Source organism: Schistocerca gregaria, chromosome X, assembly GCF_023897955.1.
Source record: "Schistocerca gregaria isolate iqSchGreg1 chromosome X, iqSchGreg1.2, whole genome shotgun sequence".
Taxonomy (NCBI): domain Eukaryota; kingdom Metazoa; phylum Arthropoda; class Insecta; order Orthoptera; family Acrididae; genus Schistocerca; species Schistocerca gregaria.
In genome coordinates, this window is record NC_064931.1 from 651,603,953 (window position 1) to 651,614,834 (window position 10,882).

The following is a 10,882-nucleotide window of genomic DNA, read 5'->3' on the forward strand; positions in this document are numbered from 1 at the left end:
TTAAAGAGACCTTTGGAGAGAAGAGAACCACGTGTATGAATATCAAGAGCTCAGATGGCAGCCCAGTTCTAAGCAAAGAAGGGAAGGCAGAAAGGTGGAAGGAGTATATAGAAGGCTTATACAAGGGCGATGTACTTGAGGACAATATTATGGAAATAGAAGAGGATGTAGATGAAGACGAAATGGGAGATACGATACTGCGTGAAGAGTTTGACAGAGCACTGAAAGACCTGAGTCGAAACAAGGCCCCCGGAGTAGACAACATTCCATTAGAACTACTGACGGCCTTGGGAGAGCCAGTCATGACAAAACTCTACCAGCTGGTGAGCAAGATGTATGAGACAGGCGAAATACCCTCAGACTTCAAGAAGAATATAATAATTCCAATCCCAAAGAAAGCAGGTGCTGACAGATGTGAAAATTACCGAACTATCAGTTTAATAAGCCACGGCTGCAAAATACTAACGCGAATTCTTTACAGACGAATGGAAAAACTGGTAGATGCAGACCTCGGGGAGGATCAGTTTGGATTCCGTCGAAATGTTGGAACACGCGAGGCAATACTGACCTTACGACTTATCTTAGAAGAAAGATTAAGAAAAGGCAAACCTACGTTTCTAGCATTTGTAGACTTAGAGAAAGCTTTTGACAATGTTGACTGGAATACCCTTTTTCAAATTCTAAAGGTGGCAGGGGTAAAATACAGGGAGCGAAAGGCTATTTATAATCTGTACAGAAACCAGATGGCAGTAATAAGAGTCGAGGGGCATGAAAGGGAAGCAGTGGTTGGGAAAGGAGTGAGACAGGGTTGTAGCCTCTCCCCGATGTTATTCAATCTGTATATTGAGCAAGCAGTAAAGGAAACAAAAGAAAAATTCGGAGTAGGTATTAAAATTCATGGAGACGAAGTAAAAACTTTGAGGTTCGCCGATGACATTGTAATTCTGTCAGAGACGGCAAAGGACTTGGAAGAGCAGTTGAACGGAATGGACAGTGTCTTGAAAGGAGGATATAAGATGAACATAAACAAAAGCAAAACGAGGATAATGGAATGTAGTCAAATTAAATCGGGTGATGCTGAGGGAATTAGATTAGGAAATGAGACACTTAAAGTAGTAAAGGAGTTTTGCTATTTAGGAAGTAAAATAACTGATGATGGTCGAAGTAGAGAGGATATAAAATTTAGACTGGCAATGGCAAGGAAAGCGTTTCTGAAGAAGAGAAATTTGTTAACATCGAATATAGATTTATGTATCAGGAAGTCGTTTCTGAAAGTATTTGTTTGGAGTGTAGCCATGTATGGAAGTGAAACATGGACGATAACTAGTTTGGACAAGAAGAGAATAGAAGCTTTCGAAATGTGGTGCTACAGAAGAATACTGAAGATAAGGTGGATAGATCACGTAACTAATGAGGAGGTATTGAATAGGATTGGGGAGAAGAGAAGTTTGTGGCACAACTTGACTAGAAGAAGGGATCGGTTGGTAGGACATGTTTTGAGGCATCAAGGGATCACAAATTTAGCATTGGAGGGCAGCGTGGAGGGTAAAAATCGTAGAGGGAGACCGAGAGATGAGTACACTAAGCAAATTCAGAAGGATGTAGGTTGCAGTAGGTACTGGGAGATGAAGCAGCTTGCACAGGATAGAGTAGCATGGAGAGCTGCATCAAACCAGTCTCAAGACTGAAGACAACAACAACAACAACAGATTTAGATCCGGAAAAAGTTCAAACTACTCCCAAACGTTTCTACATTTAATGGGGAGAAACTGGAGCCGGCCGCGGTGGCCATGCGGTTCTAGGCGCTTTAGTCCGGAACCGCGCGACTGCTACGGTCGCAGGTTCGAATCCTGCCTCGGGCATGGATATGTGTGATGTCCTTAGGTTAGTTAGGTTTAAGTAGTTCTAAGTTCTAGGGGACTGATGACCTCAGCAGTTAAGTCCCATAGTGCTCAGAGCCATTTGAACTATTTTATTTTATTTTTTATTATTATTATATTTATTTATTTGAGACAGTGACACTTCTGGAAGCTCTTAGTTTGTCTCTTCCACTTCCCTCCCCAAGATATTAATTGTGCCTGAGTCTCAACGCGTCCTTCAAAATATTCAACACTGGAGGTGGCACAAAGCAACTAACCGCTTAATTTTGGATGTGGTTTCGAAATATACCGGGTGATCAAAAAGTCAGTATAAATTTGAAAACTTAATAAACCACGGAATAATTTTGATAGAGAGGTAAAAATTGACACACGTGCTTGGAATGACATGGGTTTTTATTAGAACCAAAAATAAATAAATAAATAAATAAAGTTCACAAAATGTCCGACAGATGGCGCTGGACAGCAAAACGTCAGTGACTGCGCATGACAATCGTGTATAAAAGGAGCTGTAATGAGAGAGAGAATCAGATGCGCAGGCAATCGCAGCATGTTGACGTTACCTGAAAAGGCGCTTTTAGTAAAGCTGTATTATCAGAATGGGGAATGTGCTAGTTCAGCGTTACGATCCTATCGCCATGGGAAGGGGATTGGAATGGGTAAAGTTGTTGTTGTTGTTGTTGTCTTCAGTCCTGAGACTGGTTTGATGCAGCTCTCCATGCTACTCTATCCTGTGCAAGCTTCTTCATCTCCCAGTACCTACTGCAACCTACATCCTTCTGAATCTGCTTAGTGTACTCATCTCTCGGTGTCCCTCTACGAATTTTACCCTCCACGCTGCCCTGCAATGCTAAATTTGAGATCCCTTGATGCCCCAAAACATGTCCTACCAACCGATCCATTCTTCTAGTCCAGTTGTGCCACAAACTGCTCTTCTCCCCAATCCTATTCAATACCTCCTCATAAGTTACGAGATCTATCCACCTTATCTTCAGTATTCTTCTGTAGCATCACATTTCGGAAGCTTCTATTCTCTTCTTGTCCAAACTAGTTATCGTCCATGTTTCACTTCCATACATGGCTACACTCCAAACAAATACTTTCAGAAACGACTTCCTGATACATAAATCTATATTCGATGTTAACAAATTTCCCTTCTTCAGAAACGGTTTCTTTGCCATTGCCAGTCTACATTTTATATCCTCTCTACTTCGACCATCATCAGTTATTTTGCTCCCCAAATAGCAAAACTCCTTTACTACTTTAAGTGTCTCATTTCCTAATCTAATTCCCTCAGCATCACCCGACCTAATTCGACTACATACCATTATTCTCATTTTGCTTTTGTTGATGTTCATCTCATATCCTCCTTTCAAGACACTGTCCATTTCGTTCAACTGCTCTTTCAAGTCCTTTGCTGTCTCTGACAGAATTACGATGTCATCAGCGAACCTCAAAGTTTTTATTTCTTCTCCATGGATTTTAATACCTACTCCGAATTTTTCTTTTGTTTCCTTTACTGCTTGCTCAAAATACAGATTGAATAACATCGGGGAGAGGCTACAACCCCGTCTCACTCCTTTCCCAACCACTGCTTCCCTTTCATGCCCCTCGACTCTTATGACTGCCATCTGGTTTCTGTACAAATTGTAAATAGCCTATCGCTCCCTGTATTTTACCCCTGCCACCTTTAGAATTTGAAAAAGAGTATTCCAGCCAACATTGTCAAAAGCTTTCTCTAAGTCTACAAATTCTAGAAACGTAGGTTTGCCTTTTCTGAATCTTTCTTCGAAGATAAGTCGTAAGGTCAGTATTGCCTCACGTGTTCCAACATTTCTACGGAATCCAAACTGATCCTCCAGGAGGTCCGCATCTACCAGTTTTTCCATTCGTCTGTAAAGAATTCGCGTTAGTATTTTGCAGCTGTGACTTATTAAACTGATAGTTCGGTAATTTTCACATCTCTCAACACCTGCTTTCTTTGGGATTGGAATTATTATATTCTTCTTGACGTCTGAGGGTATTTCGCCTGTCTCATACATCTTGCTCACCAGCTGGTAGAGTTTTGTCATGACTGGCTCTCCCAAGGCCGTCAGTAGTTCTAATGGAATGTTGTCTACTCCGGGGGCCTTGTTTCGACTCAGGTCTTTCAGTGCCCTGTCAAACTCTTCACGCAGTATCATATCTCCCATTTCATCTTCGTCTACATCCTCTTCCATTTCCATAATATTGTCCTCAAGTACATCGCCCTTGTATAAAGCTTCTATATACTCCTTCCACCTTTCTGCCTTCCCTTCTTTGCTTAGAACTGGGTTGCCATCTGAGCTCTTGATATTCATACACGTGGTTCTCTTCTCTCCAAAGGTCTCTTTAATTTTCCTGTAGCCAGTATCTATCTTACCCCTAGTGAGATAGGCTTCTACATCCTTACATTTGTCCTCTAGCCATCCCTGCTTAGCCATTTTGCACTTCCTGTCGATCTCATTTTTGAGACGTTTGTATTCCTTTTTGCCTGCTTCATTTACTGCATTTTTATATTTTCTCCTTTAATCAATTAAATTCAATATTTCTTCTGTTACCCAAGGATTTCTACTAGCCCACGTCTTTTTACCTACTTTAGCCTCTGCTGTCTTCACTACTTCATCCCTCAGAGCTACCCACTCTTCTTCTACTGTATTTCTTTCCCCTATTCCTGTCAATTGTTCTCTTATTCTCTCCCTGAAACTCTGTACAACCTCTGGTTCTTTTAGTTTATCCAGGTCCCATCTCCTTAATTTCCCACATTTTTGCAGTTTCTTCAATTTTAATCTACAGGTCATAACCAATAGATTGTGGTCAGAGTCCACATCTGCCCCTGGAAATGTCTTACAACTTAAAACCTGGTTCCTAAATCTCTGTCTCACCATTATATAATCTATCTTATACCTTTTTGGTATCTCCAGGGTTCTTCCATGTATACAACCTTCTTTCATGATTCTTAAACCAAGTGTTAGCTATGATTAAGTTGTGCTCTGTGCAAAATTCTACTAGGCGGCTTCCTCTTTCATTTCTTAGCCCCAATCCATATTCACCTACTATGTTTCCTTCTCTCCCTTTTCCTACTACCGAATTCCAGTCACCCATTACTATTAAATTTTCGTCTCCCTTCACTATCTGAATAATTTCTTTTATTTCATCGTACATTTCTTCAATTTCTTCGTCATCTGCCGAGCTAGTTGGCATATAAACTTGTACTACTGTAGTAGGTGTGGGCTTCGTATCTATCTTGGCCACAATAATGCGTTCACTATGCTGTTTGTAGTAGCTTACCCGCATTCCTATTTTCCTATTCATTATTAAACCTACTCCTGCATTACCCCTATTTGATTTTGTGTTTATAACCCTGTAGTCACCTGACCAGAAGTCTTGTTCCTCCTGCCACCGAACTTCACTAATTCCCACTATATCTAACTTTAACCTATCCATTTCCCTTTTTAAATGTTCTAACCTACCTGCCCGATTAAGGGATCTGACATTCCACGCTTCGATCCGTAGAATGCCAGTTTTCTTTCTCCTGATAACGACATCCTCTTGAGTAGTCCCCGCCCGGAAATCCGAATGGGGGACTATTTTACCTCCGGAATATTTTACCCAAGAGGACGCCATCATCATTTCATCATACAGTAAAGCTGCATGTCCTCGGGAAAAATTACGGCTGTAGTTTCCCCTTGCTTTCAGCCGTTCGCAGTACCAGCACAGCAAGGCCGTTTTGGTTAATGTTGCAAGGCCAGATCAGTCAATCATCCAGACTGTTGCCCCTGAAACTACTGAAAAGGCTGCTGCCCCTCTTTAGGAACCACACTTTTGTCTGGCCTCTCAACAGATACCCCTCCGTTGTGGTTGCACCTACGGTACGGCCATCTGTATCGCTGAGGCACGCAAGCCTCCCCACCAACGGCAAGGTCCATGGTTCATGGGGGGGTAAAGGTCCGTTGACAAATGCAGCTGTGGCGGGAATGATTTCGAAGTTCGAAGCCACGGGTTGTTTAGACGATAGTCCCCGTAGTGGCCGACCGAGCACAACGCGTAATGCTGCTGAGACAGTTCAGGAAGAAATGGAGACTGTAGCGGGTTCGTCTATGCACGGGGAAGTCAGTGCTCGTGCAGTCGCACCGGCATTCCATACACTACTATTTGGTTGGCACTTTGGCGTACCCTCCGATGCTGTCCGTACAAAATCCATCGGCATCATAAACTGTTATCTGGCGATTTAGTGAAGCGGAGGGCATTTGCGGTGTGGGCGTTTCAAAAGATGGCGGAAGATGACGATTGGTTGAGTAACGTGTTGTGGACCGACGAAGCTCAGTTTACGCTCCGAGGGTCTGTCAACGCCCACAGCTGCAGAATTTTGGCTACCGAAAATCCTAGAACTGTCGTGGAGACTCCATTGCACGACGAGAAAGTCACGGTATGGGTTGGATTTACCACATCTACCGTTATCGGACCTTTTTTCTTCGAGGAAATGCGTGATTCTGGTTTTGTAACTGCTACCGTGATGAGTGAGAGGTACGCCGATATGTTACAGAATCGCATCATCCCCAGCCTGGCTGATAAACACCTGCTGGAACGTACGATGTTTATGCAGGATGGCGCTCCACCTCATATTGCTAGACGCGTGAAAGATCTCTCGCGCGAGTCGTTTGGTGATTATCGTGTGCTCAGCCGCACACTTCAGTCATGCTTGGCCTCCCAGGTCCCCAGACCTCAGTCCGTGCGATTATTGGCTTTGGGGTTAACTGAAATCGCAAGTGTATCGTGATCGACCGACATCTCTAGGGATGCTGAAAGACAACATCCGACGCCAATGCCTCACCATAATTCCGTACATGCTTTACAGTGCTGTTCACAACATTATTCCTCGAATACAGCTATTGTTGAGGAATTATGGTGGACATATTGAGCATTTCCTGTAAAGAACATCATCTTTGCTTTGTCTTACTTTGTTATGCTAATTATTGCTATTCTGATCAGATGAAGCGCCATCTGTCGGACATTTTTTGAACTTTTGTATTTTTTTGGTTATAATAAAACCCCATGTCATTCCAAGCATGTGTGTCAATTTTTACCTCTCAATCTACATTATTCCGTGATTTATTCAGTTTTCAAATTCATAATGACTTTTTGATTATCCGGTATTTGCAACACACGGAGGAGGCGGACATTCCATTTGTTGTGGGTAACTTCCACGCAGGTATGCTATATAATGAGGAAGTTTGTGCATTAGCCAAGCAAGTGACATCTTTAGGCACTGTCCTGCATCTGAAATTACCTTACACATACCACTTACGCGAGGTGAAGGGTCACGCAAGCCAACAATGGCAAGAGACGTGGAACGTTTCCCAGCAAACGAAAGGCGGTTATTATGCAGTGCTCCAACCATGGATTCCCTCACAGCCGTGGTTCAAGGGGACACATTTGGACCGATCCACGATTTCTACTGTCATACGTCTTCACTTCAATCACGCCACTTTTCCTCAACATTTACATCTGATCCACGTTTACGCTTCATCGGCATGTGAGTGTGATCCTGAGCCGGAAGCTGATGTCATCCATATTTTGTTTATGTGTACGAAATCTGACAGCGAACGGCTGAACTTTCTGAAGACATTGCTGAGTATGGGATACCATCTTCCTCAATGAGCTACTTCTCTTTTATTTACCAAAAACATTCGCCATATAAAGTGATCGTTAAGTTCCTTAAAAGTATTGGGTACAATCTATGGGTTTTAATGGCATACATATTCCTATTTTTCAGTCAAGAATTGTGTGAACACAATTTTGACTACCTTTTAATGTAATTGGCAAAAATATAGTGGACACAGCTGTGACGGTTTGACTTTTTCTACCTGCAAATATGCATTTCTGTATTATTTTATTCAGTTTGATGCACATTGCACGTATGTGTTATTGATGGCTAAATCGACTTGCTACTCGGGAGGCCAAATACAAAAGAAAAGTACTTCTCCATAACAGGTTTGTTGTAGTTAAGTCCTGCTCTCTGTCAATGCACAGCGTACACTTTTAACAATATAGATTACTGCCTTTTCCAACTTCCATGATTAATATTTGTTGAGCTAAATTAGAAGCTACATAATATAAACGTATCATAAGATGTATTCTTCTAGGAAGGCAATACACATTTCGCTTAACCAAAGCCAGAAAATCGTCAGATAGCAGCATCACTTGAACAATAGTTCATAAATCATTTAACTCACTGACAGTGCACCAAGCGCTAGTTTTCTATTATGAGAGGTGGGCAGCGCAGCGCCGCGCAGCATCTCATAACGGCTACACTATCTATCACTTCTTCTAAATGGCGCATTGTTTTCACAGACATACTGCAAATGTTTCCCAGCACTTCCTCCTGCATAAATCTTCCTCGGTTTCCATCTAGAGGATCACAAAAGATTTAGTTTCTTTATTTCTTTCTGCAGCCCTTTGACAGGGAATCGAGATTAAGGATTACTACTTCTCGTTCGCTAGTAAATGTGTCCAGCATCTATTGTCATAGTTTAATGCACTGCCAGGAAACGTGGAGCAGAAATACGTTAGATTATGATCAAGAGTATTATGCTTCCAGGCACCTATTTATGACTTTCAAAGAATACATAGATAATTTCTATGACACGGATCATTTCTCAATGATCCCGAAATCTTTTTAAATCACGAAAATGAAAAAAAAACATGCCAGGTTACGCAAAATTTGAACTTCATCTCTCCATGCATAATCTGCAAGCCACCTAACAGCATATGGTGGTGGGCTCTTGTGCATCATTACATCTACATCTACATCTACATGACTACTCTGCAATTCACATTTTAGTTCTTGGGAGAGGGTTCATCGAACCACAATTATACTATCTCCCTATCATACCATTCCCGAACAGCGCGCGGGAAAAATGAACACCTAAATCTTTCTGTTCGAGCTCTGATTTCTCTTATTTTATTTTGATGATCATTCCTACCTATGTAGGTTGGGCTCAACAAAATATTTTCGCATTCGGAAGAGAAAGTTGGTGACTGAAATTTTGTAACTAGATCTCGCCGCGACGAAAGACGTCCTTGCTTTAATGACTTCCATCCCAACTCACGTATCACATCTGCCACACTCTCTCCCCTATTACGTGATAATACAAAACGAGCTGCCCTTTTCTGCACACTTTCGATGTCCTCCGTCAATCCCACCTGGTAAGGATCCCATACCGCGCAGCAATATTCTAACAGAGGACGAACGAGTGTAGTGTAAGCTGTCTCTTTAGTAGACTTATTGCATCTTCTAAGTGTCCTGCCAATGAAACGCAACCTTTGGCTCGCCTTACCCTCAATATTATCTATGTGGTCTTTCCAACTGAAGGTGTTCGTGATTTTAACACCCAGGTACTTAGTTGAATTGACAGCCTTGAGAATTGTACTATTTATCGAATAATCGAATTCCAACGGATTTCTTTTGGAAGTCATGTGGATCACCTCACACTTTTCGTTATTTAGCGTCAACTGTCACCTGCCACATCATACAGCAATCTTTTCTAAATCGCTTTGCAACTGATACTGGTCTTCAGACGACCTTACTAGACGGTAAATTACAGCATCATCTGCGAACAACCTAAGAGAACTGCTCAGATTGTCACCCAGGTCATTTACGTAGACAAGGAATAGCAGAGGTCCCAGGACGCTTCCCTGGGGAACACCTGATATCACTTCAGTTTTACTCGACGATTTGCCATCTATTACTACGAAATGCGACCTTCCTGACAGGAAATCACGAATCCAGTAGCACAAGATACCCCATAGGCCAGCAGCTTGATTAGAACTCGCTTGGGTGGAACGATTAGGTTGGTGCATAAATTCGTAGCGTATTTTTTCCTTTTGGTTTCCGGTTGCTGTGGGTTTATTTATCGATTGTCATTTTTTATTCGTAGTTCAGTGTTGCTATTTGAGTTTACATGTTACCATTTTGTTATTTGGAGATAGTGAGTGGAGATGTGGATGCTAGAAAATGGAGTGCCAAGTGGAGAAATCGGAACATTTCCGACATATTATTCTGTTCGAGTTCAGTAGAGGGCTGACGACAGCAGAGGCATCCAGAAAAATTTGCGCCCTGAACAGGGATAATGCCAATGGACAGAGCGCGGCAAGAAAATGGTTTCCTCGTTTCAAGGAGGATCGGTTTGACATTAGTGGCTCTCCACGTTCAGGAAGACCTTCGAGGTTTGATGAAGATCGTTTAAACGCATTAATCCACAATGATCCACGTCATTGCCATCGAGAACTCGTAAAGTGATGAACTGTGGTCATACAACCATCGTGGGACATTTGGGTGCAACGGGGAAGGTTCAATAATTGGGCGTATAGGTATCGCATGCTCTAAACCAAAATCACAAAAAATCAGCATCTCTGCTTGCTCATAATCAGCTTGGTCCTGAACAACACCGATCATTCCTATCTTGTATCATTACTGGTGACGAGTAATGGTGTCTCTATGCTAACATAAGGAAAAGAACGGAGTGGTTGAGCCCAATCGTAGCAGCAACTTCCCGTACAATGACCTGTGTTCATCCAAAAAGATAGTTACCCATCTGGTGGGACAGTGATGGTGTGGTGTGCTACGGATTGCTTCCATGAGGTGTAACCATCACTGCTGACATTTATTGTCAACAACTGTACGTCTTCCAGATGCAATCCAAGAACAACGACCAAGAAGACTGCGCGAGTGATGTTACTCCGCGTTAAAGCCCTACCGCATGCTGCTAGACTGACAAAAAACACTGTAGAGGAGTTGAGTTGGGAGGTCATTAAACACCCGCTTTATTCATCTGATCTTGCTGCCTCAGATTTTTACCTTTTCCGCTTTTCTATCGAACTACCTTCAAGAAACTTCCTTTCCGGATGAAAATGCATTCCGAAAGTGTCTCGACGAGTTCGTCCCCTCAAAACCATGTGATTAATGCAGTCGCGGAATCTGAAAG